We start from the raw sequence: 17,979 nt of genomic DNA, 5'->3' as shown, positions 1-17,979 counted from the left end.
GCGGGGTGGGACAGGGTGGAAGCTAAATGGCTGCTCTAAAACGCCTTGGTGTAAACAACCCAGGGAAGGACTTCCTTGAACTGCCAGTTACCTGAGTGCGATCCATCTCACTAAAGCGTCTGCCCCAAGAGGGGTGGTGTCGCCAGGATAGAAAACAAATAAAAGACACCCAGCATGTTGCAGCACAGGCACAGGCTGGGGAATGCTGTCCCCTGGAGGGGGTGAGGGATCCTCAGCAAGGTAAGCTCCTTATGGCATTGCTCAGGAGGCAGGCAAGTATTTTGGAAGAAAAGGGACTTCATCAGCACAGCCTGCTTCCTCCTTTTTGTGACCAGAACGTACAGCCTTTACATATATGTATATACATAATGCAGTGTTTGCTTTGACTCCCCGTGAGCCTCATCCAGGGAGCAATCCTTTCAAAGGCACCAGTATCCCCCAAGGCTCAGGAGAGGACAGTACTGAGGGCATACTCATCCCCCTCCCCTTGCAAGCCAGGAGACTTCTTTCCTTGTGTTATACATAGGTTGCTGCATGTGTAAGGATTCTAAAAGTATTTGTCACAATTCATTGTGTCACAGTTATATTTGCACTAAGTTCAGCTTGTAAAACAAAACCCATTTAAACTGGGCCTTGCTCGTGTAGAGGTTATGAGTTTGGACAGGAAAGCCCTCAGTTTTTGCTAGTTATGGGACTACACTGACATAATCACCCTCATGCAAACATTTGGTGAAGATGAAATTAGCATTTAGATCAGTGATTTATTTCTCCCTTGAGATCTACTGCACCAAATAATTTCTTAGGAGTTTAAAGTGAGGCAACTGCAATGGTGGGTTTGTGTCACTATTGAAAGTGTCAAATGCAGGTAGGTTTGACAGACACTAGCACAAGACTTGTGGAGGGTTTTTGTAACTAAAATTGAATTTACTTTAAAAGCGTTCATTTTCCCCCGTCCTTTAGCTATAGTGAGTCAAGCTACAGCATTTCATGTAGACAGCAAAGTAATCCATATTTCCTTGGATTTTGAAAGCCCTATCTTCTGGCAGCAACTCTATGGAAAATAATGTGCTGAACACAAGCAAATCACAGGTGGAAAGCAAAGACACAGTGTTGCACCCATACCATTGTGCAAAAAAATGCAAATGTACACACTGAACAATGTTACATACATTGGAGCCAAACCTTCTGGCAAAAAGAATGCACATTTTATAATGAAAGCTTTGCTTATTGATTCTTTTTTCACAGAGAAACATTTTCTAATTGTGTTTCAAATACCTGGGATATAAAGAAAGATATTCTTTGTGTACTTGTTTGTTTAGCAGTGTATTTTGACAAGGTTACCAAAGCAACAGTGACATACTTGCACCTATATTTAGCCAAAAGTCTTCTCAAAATCTCACACTGCTCATGCTCAGAGTGTACATACAAGAATTAGTTTGTCCCCAAGAAGTCTGTCAGAAGAGCATGTTTCAATCTAGAGGTACAAGGAGCTGAACAAGGAGTTTTTTGAAGCAACAGATAGCAAGAGAGCAGTCTCTGGAAAGGACAGAGTTGAGACCAAAGCCCTTTCACTCTCTGTGCGCTCCAGGCAGAGAGGCAACGGAGTAAAAGTAGTGCCCTGCACAGCCAGAGAAGTAGAAGGCATATTTGGAAATGCAGCAATTTTATAGGAGTTGCAAAGTTGAGAGAGGGCAGGAAGGATGGTGAGAAGGGAACTGAAGGCAGAAACCAATGTTGAAGTCAAAGAAAAAGAGAAGGGCCAAAGCCAGAGTGTATGAAAGGATGAATGCAAGACACAAGTGGAGGTGGAGTGCCATTATAGGGATGCCAATGAAAGAAAAGGAAACAACTGAACCAGAACAGAAAGTTGGAAATGTTGGTGAATGTTCTACTTTAGTTAAAAGTTTCCAAACTACCTCTGCCATGAGCTGTATTACAAAATTGCTTACAAAAATGACTGGCTTTCCTCTAGCTGCTGAAAATAGCCTTAAAAAGGCAAATCACCTACTACTACAGCTACCAATTGCTGTGTGGCCAACTGTTATTTTGTTCCAACACAGCACAAATTAGGTTTGGAAAAAAAAATCGGCCTGTGATTTCAAAAGTCTAATGTAGGATCCTGTTTTGTTCCAGGAGTCATGGATCACACATTTTGGAAGAGGCTGTGCTACTAGCCAGAAAATTTTCTTCCTAATGGAAGCCCAGCTAACCACAGGATCTGCTGCAGACCACAGACCAGCCAAGCTCTACTAAAGACGGCCCACTATGTTGGAATGCAGACCACAGTTTGGAAACCACTGGCTTATGAAATAAACGAGATAATATTTCAACCTACATTGTCAAACATGCTTGTCTTGAAGAACTGTCAGGGCTGTGTAAGAAATGGGGTCATGTCTGTAGGATTGTCCCAGAAGCTCGTGGAAATACAGTGAACTCTGTTCTTCCAGAAATCAGCACAAATGTAGACAACTGATAGAGAATGGTAATTTCTCATCTACAAAGCCTGCAAAGGTAATTCAGATGTTATCATCAAAACTCTGGAATTTTGCATCATCAAAACCTTCATTAAAAACTAAAATGTGCATCAATGCATGATAACCAGCACCGCAAACTATGATTTCACTTCACACGGGAAAATGTCTCTCCAGATGTGCCAGAGCCAGGACCAGTACCAAGTTAATATTTACCATGCATCTAAGTATGATAAATTAGTGACAAATATTTCAATATCATGAGTTTGAGCATGCATATGTGAACTTTTTGACATTAAAGGTAAGGAAAGAAAAGGTTATTGTAGAAAATGGAGACATTTCCTGACAAACCCAGAATTACACAATTTCGAAAGATAATATTTAACCTTTGGAAAGGCCAAAATTCTTTGGACTGACGCAGAAGTTATAAGGACAGATCTTGCCAAATGTAGAGTAACTTTTGAAGAATTACTCTTTTTCACAATGCTAATACAAAAATCCTTGGACATAAAACTGAGAACTCTGGAACAGGAAGGGGAAATGATAGATGCTTTGAAAAACAAGTCTATTTAGAAGCCATTTGTCTGAATTTTGTAACGTCCGCTGACAAAACCATATTTTCATCCTTGACTGTATTTTACAAGTTCATTTCTTCATGGACAGAAACCAGTATATTTAGCCTCTGAAAATACGTGTTTTAAAAGTCGATAGTGATTGCTCGCTTCTAAATTCTATAAAACAAAGGAAAAGAAAAAGGGCACTGAGAAATAATGTAAGCATATTCACATACAACCACATGTATAAACCTGTTCATACACTTACATTGAAATTGATTAACACAATTCTGAAGAAGTGGAATTAACAATGGAGTTTCTCCTTTTCTGCAATATACAACTTTTTAGAATAAGGAATTCCATATATATTTGCTTCTGCCGATGGCAAACATGCTTCCTCTGAAACAGCTAGAGTTTCTGTTTATAGAAACACAGAACACAAATAATCCTCTTATTTAACTGAATGACTTCTTTTTGGTTTTGTTGCTGTTGAATGATTAAACCACGACAAAAGCTAAAGCACTACACAGTAGTAATGTGAAATCGAATTCTGCATTGTAAGCTCCAAAAACTTGAGACTTTCTAGAGTGCTTGCATGCAGGACATATTAAGGAAAATTCCACACAAATGAAGAATGTCATAATAGCAAAGGAAAAAAGAGAGAAACAGGGAGGAAGGAAACAGCAAATACTGAGAACACAACATCTGTAAAATGCACCAACAATTCCAAGCTTGCAATGGGCTGTCACTGTACACGCTATGAGGAAATTTCATTTAAAAGTTACAAAAATGACCTTGCTTTGAACCAAGTGAATGTGATTATTTCTGAACTGAACGGAAAGTAAAGAAGTTTGGATTAAATGTTTTACCAGTGCCAATGTCCCAGAACTTTCTTTGGCTCTATATTCTCTTTTCCTATGTTTGTCAGCTGAATTTAATGTTCTCTTCTTTTTTGTCTCCTGGTCTCTCTGACCTTAATGTGACATTTTAGTTGGGTGATTAATTACTATTAAATGGCACTGCATTTATTAAATGGAGTCCTTGTCTATGTAAGAGCACAGTCACAATGCAACGATTCAGTTTGATAAGCTTAAATATACACAGTTAGATGTGGTAATATCTAATTTGTCAAGGATCTTGTGGCTAGCTTTTCTGCCACACAGCTAGAGAGGAGATGTGATTGCACAAAAAGCTTAATATTCTGAGCTTAAATGTTCTCAGTAAATTGATCTTCTCCATCATGTAATCTTATTTCAGAGTGTGCAGGAGACAGCAAAGTTCCACACAAGCCTAAGTTGCCTTAATAACAGGCCTGAGGGTTCCTGACCATGGAAATAAAAGCTATGTGACAAGATTTGTATGTCTCTTTTCAGCAGACAACAGCTGACTCGCCCTGCTAGAAGCTTTCTTTCTGGGCTAATTGAATAAAAAGAAGAACTAATGTCAGTAAAAGGATGAAAAGTTCATTGAGAAAGAAAAGATACATCTATAGGTTGGACACCAGCACCTAGCCTTGTAATCAGCCAGGTTACTATTCTGTCACTTATATTCTCTGAACACTGCTTTACTCTTTTCTTGTCTAACAGCTGATATGGAACTTTTTTTCAGACTATAATGAATCATCAAAGCAAAACTTCTTGCAAGCAAAAGGTTGGTTTTAACATCTGTTGGGAAAAAAAATCATGCTGGACTAAATAAAAATGTGAGGGAGACTTCCACAAAAAGCTCAGGAGTTTGGGTATTCATGGGAAAGACAGACAGCAGCTGGAGCTAGTTCCTGGCTGTTTCTTATATCAATTCTTTTCCCCTCTGGTTAAACACAACTAGGCCAGCAAGAAGAATAACAGTAGTTTTTCTCATGTTTCACTCTCAGTCCTCATGTCTTTCACGTCCAAAATATTCATTCTTGCTCCTACATCTGCAGAGTCAGTACCTGTCTTTATAAGATTTTCCTACTACACAAAAAAACAACTAGAAATTAAAATAAAAAGGTGAAATAAAGCAGGAAATAAGAAATAAGAGGCCTTCAGTCTTATCGCAAACCTACAGGTACTTCCTCACAGTGAAAATTGTAAATGCTGTAGGGGAGGAGTCACACCTCTCGTCTGAATTTAGGGGTTTACAGAGGTCTCATAGAGATACTGAGGAGCTGTGGGTATTGTTTGGGCATGCATCTTCAGACCTTCTTTATATCTGAGATTAATGCCTTCATATCAACCACAGTGGGAACCCAGATGCAGACCTGCACCAGAGACACATTTGCATGGGGTCAGGGAACAGCTCCCACCTTTCTGCTGGAAAAGTGAATCACGAAACTATTATATGGAGTCATCCTCTTTGCATGGTGAAGAGTCAAGCTGAACTCCATGCACAAAAAGATACCTGCATGTTCTGCAGGTTGGCAGACACTGTGCCATCTGGAGGCATCAAAATAACCCTGCCTTCAGGCCAAACTTCTGTACTGAAGTGAATCCAAATGAACCAAGAAAGGCCATAATCTTGACTACCTCTAATAAGATTGTATTGTTCTCTTGAATACTGATGACAGTAAAAAAGGGTTGCACAAGAAAAACATTCTTACAGTTCTCATTAAGGATTAAGTCAGCACATTTCCAATTGCTCCTGCATAGGTTTGTTCATCTCTATCTTCCATTATCAGGAACAGGAAGAGAGGCATATTCACATTGTCCAGAATCTTATGGGCTCAGGATTACAGGCAGGAAGATGCACCAGGTGTGTGCTTTAGCAGACTTAAAATATAAATATCTTCAACATTGTGCATGCTAGAGATATGTCAGGCACTTCTTCCTGAAAACTTTATAGAAATTATATCCAACTGCAAAAAATGCCCTTTTAGTCTATTCCTATCTTCCTTGCAGAAATATATTTTTATTGGTCTAATTTGCTGGTTTTAGGAAACAAAACAAAGGCAATTAGCGGTCTGTCCCCATGATCTTCAGAACAAATTTCTAGAAAGCATAGAGCAACTTTGCAAATATAATCATTTATTCTCAAAAATAGTGTAACTATTTTCAAGTGACAGATTGCTCTACTTCTAGAGCCAATCTAATCTTACTTTATATGATTAATAAAAACTGGTTAATAGCAACACAATACATTTCATGTTCGTCTAAAGGAAATGCTTTACTTTATCGATCCGAAGGAAAATTTTACTTCAAGGAAGCATCAGAAATATTCTTCAAGATTTTGCAAGTCACTAAATTCATTTTCAAACAATGCCTAAACTTTCATTTTGGCAGATGCTTAAATATTATATTATCTCCACTAGAGCATTTATGGGATTTCAGACTATTGATAAAACATACATAGAGAATTTACCATCTGTGAAAGAAGTGGTAAACAAAGGTTTACCTTACTCACTCAAAACATAGAAACAAGTTTCTGCTGTTCAAATCACAAGACATATTACTTAGGAGAGATTGATCTAAAAGCACAATCTAACATACACTTCTTGCTATACGAAAAGAACAAACTCCCACAGATTCATTGTATAAGCTGCTGATCAGCATGCTAATTATGTCCTCTGTGCAGGCAAGCAATCAGGAACTAACTGTAAAGAGTCTGTAAAATGGAGGAGTATAATATTATATGACAACACACCAGTAATGGTTTCAAATTACAAGCAAATCTGAGCAGGGGAAAAAAAGTCTTCTCCCCTTTCTCCCAAACACATGCACAATTTCCTTTAGAAGAAAAAAAACCAAGAGAAATAAATGCATTGCTTGCTCTTTCTCAGAGGTATATCAAATGCTGATTGATTCTAAATCATCTGAATTGTAATGTGACCATCAGAGCAAAATGTGGCCTTACAATGCTTTCCTGTAACTCAAAGGGCAGGACAAAAGTGACTGTGTTGAAAGAATTATTGCCAAGGACATAACTGTAATGAAGTATTATCACAGACATATAATATTATCAAAATATCAAACTCTACACATGTCAACAGTCACCCAACATGATTAGAGGCAGATCTGGTTTTCAGTTTAGGTGAAAGCAGGCAGTTGTTTACGTTGGCAGATCACGGGGGAAAGGGAGGAAATGAAATGCCCCCATACAGGGTGCCATGGCCTCATGGCCTGTTTTGAGGACCCCAGGAGAAAGACAGGCAGGGACAGGAGCTGTGTGCCCCACCACCAGTAGATCAGCTCAGAGAGGGAGCAGAAGGTTAATGCTTCCCTGCCCACCAGTTCCTAGTAAATCTGCTCCCTCCCAATAAATCCCTGCTTTATTTCTCCAATCCTTCACATTTACCTCCGGGGATGGGGCAGGAAAGAAAACAACCCCTCTGCCCACCACCACCTCCTGATTGGTGGTGGCTTCCCAGAGGCCACAGCTGATTCCTTTCAATCTCCTTCCCTGACATCTGCCACCAAACTAGAAAAGGTATGTGGCAGGTCCCCAAGCCTGGTGACCCACTCCCAAATTTGTGTCTTCTCACAGAAGCTGCCATAGTGCTGCTAGGCTTTACCTGTTTGGGGTTTTTTTGTCCTTTGCCCAGTTTCTTCTCCTTGCAAGGCTTTCCCTACAAGCCTGGGTATCGATTCACCAAGCAGGCAGTATTAAATTGAAACACACCAACCATTAAGCATGGCTAAAGGTGAGCATGTCAAGGAAAGGCAGTGTCTGCTGTCAGATTAGAACCCTTTTGAACTGCAGCCTTATACAACTGTCCACTATGCCTATTATTTATGAGGTGAACTGAGGATATGACAGCCTCGTCTGCTGATGTGACAGGAAAAGCACATTGTTCACTTTGAACCTTGCAGAAACGTGGAAAGCTTTCTTGCACTCCTTTCAGCATAGCCCCACTCCAAGAACCATATTGACTCGTAATAGCTTCTGTTTATGCAGTGCAATGAGCTGAGGTCAGTGGGAAAGTGTCAGCTGCAGCATATGACTGTGCTTTCACTGCATCATGGAACTTGGCACAGCCCCGCAGTGACAGATAACAAACTGCATTCTATAGCTTTCAAAACCCTCAAAGGATATGTGGCTGGGAAAGGCTTGCAAATGCCTTCCCTTGATTAATAGTCACAAAACTGAAGTGATCATAATTTAGTCCTAGCAAGGAGATGTACTTCTTTCCAGCACCAATAAAGAAAGACACCAAAGCCCACAAACCTACACAATATAAAGAAATTGTCTTTAAAGAAATTCACAGTCATCATGCCAGACACTAAATGAATTATTTCTCTCATTTCTTGTCTCACCACAGTTTCCTCCCACTTGGACACACATGTTAGGCATTCAGTTAACCTCAAGCATAGCTCTCCTGGCCCTATCGCTGTATCTGCACTCCCCATCAGGAGGGTATGCTAGCCTACATTTTTGCAATGTAAAAAGAGTGACATCATTTTTTTTCTTAAAGTAGCTTGTCTGCAAGAGCACTTCAGCTGTATGCACTCGGCTCAGTCCCAGAATGTGCTTGTTCCTGTGCACTTTCCCGTCCTGGGCTCGGCACAGTGCTCAGAGCTGCTCTGGCTCACAGCTCCAGGCTAAATACCCCGTTCTGAACCTCTCAGCTGCATTTGCTTCCCCATCTATAACTTTCATCGACCTCCTGCTCTTGCACTGCACTTCCTGGGAAGTGTTTTGTTCATGGACCCAGCGGAGGAATATGTTATGACAATGGAGTTTTAAGGAAGGCTTTTTGTTTTGTTGTGTCATGCACTTTATCCATCCCATTTTGTCATCTGGTGGTTTTCCTTTCTTGTTCTAGCACATATTTCATTTCTAAAGCTATTTCACAAGCAGCATTGGAAGTCAATCCTTTTTCAGATAACAATTTTTTTCAGCTGATCCACCTTCCTATGTACTTCCAAATCCGTCAGAGAGTGCTTTATTTGGCTACAGTCCTGCATTGTATACTGAATATTTATAGAATAAGTCAGTGTCATGCCATTCAGATATTCTGAATTCTGAATGAATTCTAAATAATTTTTTACTTTCTTTCCAATCAGAAAATTCAGCTGGGATACTAACACTGAACTTCACTGACTGCATAGAAACAAAAAGCTAAAAAAACTCACATTACATAGGGCCTGCATTTGGAAAAGAGTTGCCTTTATTTCTTCAAGAAAAATTGAATTTGAATTTGATCACTTCTTAGATCTAATAAGTGGCTGTTTCAGATGTTTCAGACCCTTTTGAGAATATGTCATGAAAATAAAAAAAGGATATATTTCTCCTTTTCAGACTCCCATGCTACAAAGTGCCATCATTCTTATTTCACTGAAAGAACTTCACCTGCATTTCACAGCCCTCCCCATTTATTGTTTGGTTTCTTTTTCTTAACTGAACTGCCTTGAATATTGGGTTAACAAGCCTCAGTGAAATTTCTCTTCTTTCCTGTATCCTGAAAGTATATACAAGTAACATGTGGCTTAAGGTCTAGAAAAAGTTTTTAATTAAAACCAAGTGCTAGAATTATACTGTCTTAGGGTTTCCTCATGTTTCCTGACTTTTTTGTGTCCAAAAAAATTGTTCAGAGCACAAACTTTATTGTTACTGGTATCTTGTAAATACCTTGATACACAAACAATTTGTTTTGTTGTTTATTGCAAAAGTACTGTTATGGATGTATGTATGTTCAGCAGTTTTAGGATATCAACTGTAGGAATGGGAAATGTTTATACTTTTAAAGAGACATCTGACTATGAAATTACTGTTGAAGTACAGTAAAATAAATACTATGTTCATTGCCTTTTTACTTCTTTCACAACACGGATTTTGTTTTAAACAGGAAAACACAGCAAAATCCTGAAAGTAGGTTGTGTAATCTAACGAGCTATATTTGCCTTCTGATAACCTTCACCAATATCTAAAAGTAGTCATTTGACTTTTAATGACAGCTGCTGCTCATGTTATATCTACAAATTTCCTTCTTGAACGAGCTGCTTCTCCTACCATTGAGATCCCGCCGCTTCTGCGTTCGCAAGGGCAGGGGGGTGCATTTGGCCTGGGTTCAGTTCTTGCATAGCGTCTGCAAGGATTTAAACACATCAAAGTGTCAGCTAGATCCAATGAGCCAGAATCCATTTTAGAGTAATTGAAAGTTTGATTTCCATTTGCCCAAGGTCTCTATTTATTTTAACTTTGCTAGCATTTCCTCGGCATTATAAAATTAATTAAGGTCTTGGTATCTTTCCCTCGTTTCACCCTCTTAATGACAGCAGACTCTGATATGTTTCTTGCAAAAATCTCAACCCTAAATACCTGTTTTTTGCAGCAAAACAGGGATAGCATATTCTATGGAAGTTCCTGAATTTCCATGTTCAGATGGATACAATTCCTGTTTATTTCTTCAACTTTAGGTGGTAATAGGAAAGCCAGGAGGAATATCTCTCACAGAAGCCTTTGAACTAATTAAAAAAACAAATCATATTTACTTTGAAGTAATTTAAGAAAACCTTAATTGTACTTTTTTGATCCTACCATATATTTTCAGGCCTATGACATCACCTGAAAAGCTTTCTTTCATTAAAAATCTTCTCTCAGTTTTTGAGATGAGATTTACATCTGCCCAGATTTAGAGAACACAAGGTTAATCCAGAGTCTGTGTCCATTCTTTTCTACCAGAAAAGTATGTAAAGGCCAATGGATTACTTTAATGGCACCTTGGCATTCCTATCACGCTGCTCAGATCCTGGACTTGTCTTCTTCACCCGTTGCTTTCTATACTGCATTACCACCTCTTTAAGAGCACATGCACCCAACAGGATGCTTCTGCAAAATCCTTTGAAAGTCAAACTAAACTCTTTTGATTGCTGTGAAAAAGAGAGAAAAGACCTGGATCTTTATTCAATTATTCTTATTTTAGGGAGTGTATAGAAACAGACTCTTGTCATTAGGGGATTGGTTGAAGGCTGGCCTCTGTGTGAAATCTGAAGTTGTCTTTCTTAATCTCACAGAATCTCAATTAGTAACAATTTTAGCAGTCCACTTAATAAGTATAATATTCAAGAGGACCTGTATTTGTATTTATTTTGAAAATAGTTATCTGTATTTCAATATCAAAATATATGCTTTGCCTGTATTCAGGGTCCCTGAGACTCACATGAGCATACAACATTCCTATGTTCTTCAGCCCTCTCAGCAGGAAAGGTTTTAGAAATACTGCATCAGTGATTCAAATTCTAAATTTTTGCGTAGAAATTCATACACAAGAATAGAAGATAGGATAAAGAGTCCCCAAAATCCACCAACTAATCAATAAGTTCTTCTCTGCCAACAAAAAAAAGGAAAAGGAAAAAACTCACAAAAACCACCAAAAAAAGCCCAAGAACTGCATCTACACCAAAGGTCTGCTCTTATTCCAGAAGGCTGAAAATTATGCTTTTTACACTTCATGCTTTTACTATGCTTGAGGATATTTACAGGCCAGCCTCAATTCTGTCCCAATAAAGTCATAAGGACTCTAACAAGTCCTTTCATGTGTCATCAGGGCATAGAAAAATATGTTCAAAAATAAACATTACCTCTGAAAAAACTACTTTCTTCTCTACCACGCTCTTCAAGACCAAGGATGTATCCATAATATGAATTTTGTATTAATGGAAGCCCAAATTTTATCTAATGGAAAATTAGGAGAAAAAAATGAATTATTTAGCTTCTCTAGTCTGTGTCTTTTCCCTGCTCTTTAAAACTCTCTTCAGAAAAAAAACCAAAACCTTGCTACTCATACAGTAGACAGTGTCCCCTTCTACGTCTGCTTCTAATAACATGAAAAATATTATTCTCTCCTACAAGCTGTGCTAAGAATCTTTTGGGAAGTAATGACATCTTTGCATTATTAATAGCTGATCCAATCTGCCTTGCTGTAGTAACAGCTTTTACCAGTGTGAGATTAGGTTCCACTAACAGCCTTACAAATTTCAGCATGTCTTTATCTAGAAGGGTATTATAACACAGTGTCCTTCTCTGCCCAAGAAAAGTAGCCAAACAGAAAGCGTGCCTGCCTTGTATCATCAGTCATGAGCCAGCCATTCTCAACTACAATTCTCTCATCCCCCTTTTTAAGGAATTATTTTTGAATCTCAAAGGTAAAAACTAAAATAAGAGGGTGAACACTTCCATGATTCTTCCCCATTTTATTATTTTCTATTTCTTCAAATTTCTTGAAGCATGTCTCCCTGCCTCTTGCTAAAGAGTATCTGTTTCTCACTGACTTCCTTGCAGTGTATTTTTCAATCTTTCTCCAAAGTTGTTTCATTTTACCTTTGAGAATATATCTTTTCTATCCATAATTCCACCCACTTTTAATTTCCCACCCATTCTAAAGGAATGCCTATAATACTGTTGAGCAGATATTGGGACTTCTTTCGTAGGTTTCTAACACCACAAGGGGCAGGACTGGAAGAGTGACATTTTGACCTCTCATTTACTGCCAGATGAGCTATTGGGTGTTCTGGATACATTGGTTCTCCTTTTCCTGTCAGAGCAGACCATTCTTTTGCAGGTATTATCTCATCAGTCTTTCAGACAAGTGTGCACACTAAGCTGGTCTGGTTCATGAGTAATCATTTGTTTTCAAATTTTGTTCATCTTCATTAATTGAGTTTAGATGATACAAAAACTGAGAGTTTGAGGGCAAGGAGGACTGAAGCACTTGAGTCCACAAAAGGTTGCTGATACTATATAAAATAAGGAGAACTTCTAGAGAAGATTTAGGACACAATTTGAAAGAAACTGAGAAATAAAAGTAGCAGACAAATAGAAACTCGAAAGAACGGGAGCTTTTCAAGCTGTCATTTTCTACTCTGAGCCTTATTGGTTTTATTACTGACCCTTTATTTATTCTTAGTTACATATGAAATTTGTACTTTTATTTTCTTTCCTTTAAAGTGAATTTTTCCTGTTTCAGAAAAAATAATGAGTGCCTGCCTTTAAAGCAAGAAACAATTTCCTGAAAAGTTAAAAACAAGGAAAACAAGCCTAAAACAGGATGATAATATAGGATGAGTAATAAAATGATTAAAAACAAAAAGTCACAAAATCAGTCTGCTCCTCAGAGAGTCTGATTAGGATACAAATTATGGTTGGCAAGACAAACAAGGAGCATCTGCTGAGCAGCTAAGTCTAAATCAGCCAAGCTAGATTCATACCAACAACATAAAATTAAAAAGGTTTCCATCACTCCCCAAATCTCAGCCACCCATTTACATTTACCTACTTTTTGCTTCTGTTTGTAGCTGATAGGTTGATCTCATCTTTGTAGTACTAATAGATTTTTGCTTTAAAAATGTAGAAACTGACAGGAAAGTTCCCAGGATATAGTATCTTTTTCCTCATTTTCAAATTATTTTAACAACCAAGATTATTATGAAGAGTGATTTTGGTTTTGCTCAGCAGTATTGATAAACAATTAGCCATGTGTACCCCACAGGAAAATACATGGAAATATTGAAAAGTTGTTTAAAAGATCAGGACAGATTATACTACAGAATAATATTTAGACTTTTCACATTCCCCAGCATAACTAGAAAATTATTATGACCATGTTTCAGGTTTCATAGTAAAGCTCTTTTTCAGAGAAATGAATTATTGCAGGCCTAAGAGCTCTGTGGCTGCTGAAAGACTACCAACTTATAATGGTCCCTCCATTCAGATGAGTGCTATCCAAATCATGGTAAAACCTTAATATTGAGCTGTAAAACTCAAGGGAAAATATATTCACGTGAAGTGATTATCTCTTATGTTTCTGGACATTCTAAAGATACATTTTGTTTTCCTAATAATACTTGCCTTCTTTTGGATATGATATTTTAGAAGAACAGCTTGCACTTATAATCAGCACAATTTATCACCTATCCCCAAAGTACCCTGCCGTTGAAATGCCTGACATATATATTAGGTGTTGTGGATTTAGCAAAAATTGAATTATAAATTGCCTTGCCAGCTTTTGCCTCTGGAAATAATGAAAAAGTGACCTAAAGAAATGTTCTTCTGAAGGATTTATTTTTAGTAGCAATAGAGAAAGAAACAACAAACATGGATTGACCAGACTTTATCATTTTAAGGACTGAATATCTTTGTCTCAAGAAAAGTTTTCATTTTTTTTCTTAAAAAAAAAAAGGCTGTGCTGAGATTGCTTGAATGTCCCTGAAAATAACCCACTGAGAAAGGAAGAAAAAAATAAATAAAACTCAAACAAAACATTGATTTGTATTCAGTAAGCCCATATGAGAATTTCAAGGTCTCTTGCCCAAATGAAGTCAAGTTAAATGTCATCCAAAATACTTTCTTTTCTCTTCTCTTTTCTGTTAAGTGCTGTTTCTCAATGAATGAAATTATTTGCAAGGGCCTTTTAGAGTTTAACATTATCCAATTTCCCAAAATAATAGCGCCTTTAATAAGTTGTCTAAATTGGCATAGTGATGTAAAATCCATTTCTAGCAATATTTCAACATCAAATGTGCATAGTTAGCTTAAATTATTATAAAGATAGTCATACAGTAAGATTTAATTCTTCAGTTTTAAACCAACATCTTAACATTTCCTTCTTTAGTCTCTGCTGTCTCTTAACAAGTTCCTGCCCTAAGGAAAAACCAACCTATGTTCATCTACAGTTACATAATTTAAAGAAAAAAAAAATCTTTGTGAGCACACACACAAATATATAGCCTGCACTCTGTATTTCAGTGAATCTAAGAATAAGGTTTTTCAGGCTAAGCTGAAATTTTAACTCAATTCGTGTCATTTTTAAATAACTTCTGATTTTTACCATCTTATTAGACATTTCTGATGTTTCAGCATGAATGCACAGTCTTTGTTCCTTCATCTTTGTAAGATTAAACAACACCCAACATTTTGGCTGCAAGCGTTTTTGATATAAGTGATACAAGAATACAAAACCACAGAGCTGTGGATGGTGGGGGGGGGGGGGGATGCATCTCTGCAAGGAATTTAAAAGTACTTATCAGTCAAATATTGTCCTTAATTAAATATCCAATTACTAAATGAGCTGATCATAGAGTGTCAATATCTCTTTGGTAGTATTGGGCAAAAACTGTACAAATTGTCTTTATATTTGATGTGTTCTACAATACGATTTTCAAATTATAATCACATGAAATTCACTCAGCAGCTCGACTGCACAAGTTAACAAAGCAAAAATGTCTTAAAATTTAACTGTCTTTGCCATGTTGATAGGAGTACAGGCAAAGAGATGAATTTGTGCCTAAATCTGGTTGAGAATAAAATAATATAAATTTTGCTCAGTTCATCTCACAAAGTGACTGCTATTCCTTGGGGAGTGATGTAAAGATACTATCAAAACAAAAGGAAGAGGAGCTGTAACTTCTGAGAAGGTCGTTCCTTAGCAAACACAATGAGTAGGATCTTTAACCATCAGGTGAGAAGTCCAACACTTTGAAGGAGCAAGTGAATAAGTTTAGTGAAATAATAGACAAGCACATTAGAGAAAGGTGCAAAAGAAGTTATTTATCATGAAATAAACTCTCCATGGAAGGCAGGGAATAAGTGTACAAGAGACTCACAAAAATACTTGCAGAAGTGCACAAGTCTCAAGAAGTGCACAATAATTGCACAAGCCTCATCTTCTTCCAAATTTTAAGTAGTAACAGAATTTGGGGGGGGAGGGGTGGAAATGAAAACACATACACACAAAAAGTCAAAACAAACAAACAATTTAAAGGAAGAAGACAAAGTAGGAGAAAGGGTGAGCTTTTTAGTAGCTGTATATCTATTTTGTTACATCGTTGTTAGAGAGTAAGCTTTTAACACCTTGCCATTGATTTTCTCTTTCATATGGCTGTTTACTTGGTTTTGTTGGTCACTATAGGCAACTGAGATTGAGGAAAGACTTAAAAAATATATTCAAGAGGTCATAATTTACTTGCATTTTATAAAATACATATATAAGGGTTTACACGTCAAGGAACATGCTGAAGAAATGTGTTGTCATCATATAGCCACAAAATATCCTGCAGATTAATCCTATGGTGGCCCTGCATGACACCTGTAGTATATGTGGGCATTAGGTCAAAATATTAGCTGGAGCTAATGATGGGCCCATTATAACCCTCCTTAGTGCTCATTACTTAGGGGACCTTTTGAAGGTGCTCTGTATCATTCTCTGGCTGACAGGCCAGTCAGTGAAGGTTAGCAACTCCCTCTGAAGTCCTGTTTCTCTGTTGCAGCTAACAACTACTTGGGGTCATGGAAGGCACACATGGATTCTTCACCCAAGTGACAGAAATCGTATAGGAAATAATTAACATCTGCATGTGGTACTAAGATTTCGAAGGAAAATAAATTTACTGGTTTTCGAGGTTAATTTTTTTTTCTGAATTGAACATCATCAGCACAATAATGAATCAACATTGTTAGCTTTGCACTCACATTGGGGGCAACAGGAGTGTGCATGATGTGTTCAGAAACCCAGTGAAAGAATTCTACACAGATGTGCATGGTGAAGGCAAGGGGTTAAAATAATATTCCCCAAATTGTAGATTATGATACTGATGAACAATGAGGTTCTTCACCAATAGCCCTGACGCTTCAGAGCATCTTTACCTTAGATTGGTGTTTCATCTCCTTTTAAGCCTCCACTGCAACTTCCTACAGTTCAGTTTTATTCTGCTTTTCAGCTTCAATAATCTCCATCTGATCAACAATCAACTTGGTTTATTACAAGCCAGCATTCCTGTTCAGTTTAACGGATGCATAATGTGGAGGAATAATTGTGCTTTTCCAATTATTACTTACTTTCTATTTCTTGCCTATCTTATTACATAAAAAATAATAAAAAACACTTGAAATTTTCTTTTTTATCTTCCTGCCCCTGTAATGTTTCTAATCTCAAAAATCCCCAACATATGCAAGTCCAGAGGCCTGTTAGTTCAGACTTTTTTTACTCCCTAGTTTTGAATATGACCTTGCCTTTCCCCAGCTTACATATCTATTACTATCAGATGGAAAACTAATTTTAAAGCTGTCATATTTACTTTCCTTTAGACCTTGTTTTCACACTGACATTTCACTCAGATTTCTAAATTATTTTTTAGTGAATTTGCATGTGTATTTATTCCATTAACTTCTTCCAGTCCTTGGCAAAATACAGAGATAAAATCATGTTTACATGCAATAGACGCTCCCCCTCCATAAATAAAAGACAATTTGGTGAAATTTATGCTTGTATATTTTCCTCCAGGAAAAAAAATCTATTAGCATGTGCATCTTTTTTTCCTGGCTAACACCTACAAGCAGACAGCAAGAGACATAAGGCTGCTGAATAAGACACAGTGTAGCTGTGAACAAGAAAGCATGAATAATAGTGCTGTGGAAATATTGTACCTCAAAACCTGAATATGTTCCAGCAAAAAAAATTTCATCACAAACTATGGAGCTGAAGATAACCATATGGAACTGCAGCATACTCAACTATTTCTCAAAACGCAGATTTTCAGATTTCTCAAAAATGTGCATTGAAATCTCCAAAACAGTTATCTTTTTATATGTGCTTGAGCACAAAGTGAGTTCTGAAAATATAAAAGCAGTAGAAAAAGAAAAAGAAAAAGAAAAAGAAAAAGAAAAAGAAAAAGAAAAAGAAAAAGAAAAAGAAAAAGAAAAAGAACAAAAGACCTTTGAAAGTTCAAAGCTGTTATCTGCCCAGTTTTAGTACAATATGGCATCAAGAAAGACACTCATTTGATTCATGAAGTATTCAGGTAACTCCAACTGAGAAAAGCCAACAAAATTTAACAAAGTTTAAAATGCAGGAGTTTAGGTACATTTATTGTTCAAGGAAAATGAAAAAAGAATAGCAAAACTAAGGAAAGAAAAATCCCCCAGTGTATCAACAATAAAATGAAAGCCATTCTTTCATAAAACAGTCCACTGTTAAAAGCTCTGAGTTGTGTTCTGGAGAAATCATGTATTCCTTGAATATAGATCAGTAGCAAAGAAAAGCA

General features: G+C 37.3%; 1 long non-coding RNA gene across 10 annotated transcripts; it reads left to right on the top strand.

The window, feature by feature from the left end:
* Positions 1-8: 8 nt before the first annotated feature.
* Positions 9-16,671, top strand: LOC129120181 (uncharacterized). Of its 10 annotated transcripts, none has more exons than XR_008534209.2 (5): positions 9-240; positions 2,134-2,511; positions 4,399-4,552; positions 4,634-4,675; positions 16,657-16,671. It is a non-coding gene; the product is annotated as an uncharacterized LOC129120181 (long non-coding RNA). The 10 variants fall into 10 exon arrangements; XR_008534208.2 differs by lacking the exon at positions 16,657-16,671 and adding an exon at positions 9,242-9,755; XR_013182091.1 differs by lacking the exon at positions 16,657-16,671 and adding an exon at positions 9,007-9,755.
* Positions 16,672-17,979: the final 1,308 nt, after the last annotated feature.

The sequence above is a fragment of the Agelaius phoeniceus genome, chromosome 4, assembly GCF_051311805.1.
Source record: "Agelaius phoeniceus isolate bAgePho1 chromosome 4, bAgePho1.hap1, whole genome shotgun sequence".
NCBI lineage: Eukaryota > Metazoa > Chordata > Aves > Passeriformes > Icteridae > Agelaius > Agelaius phoeniceus.
Note: the sequence above shows the minus strand (reverse complement) of the source record. Positions and strands in the feature narration are given on the sequence as shown.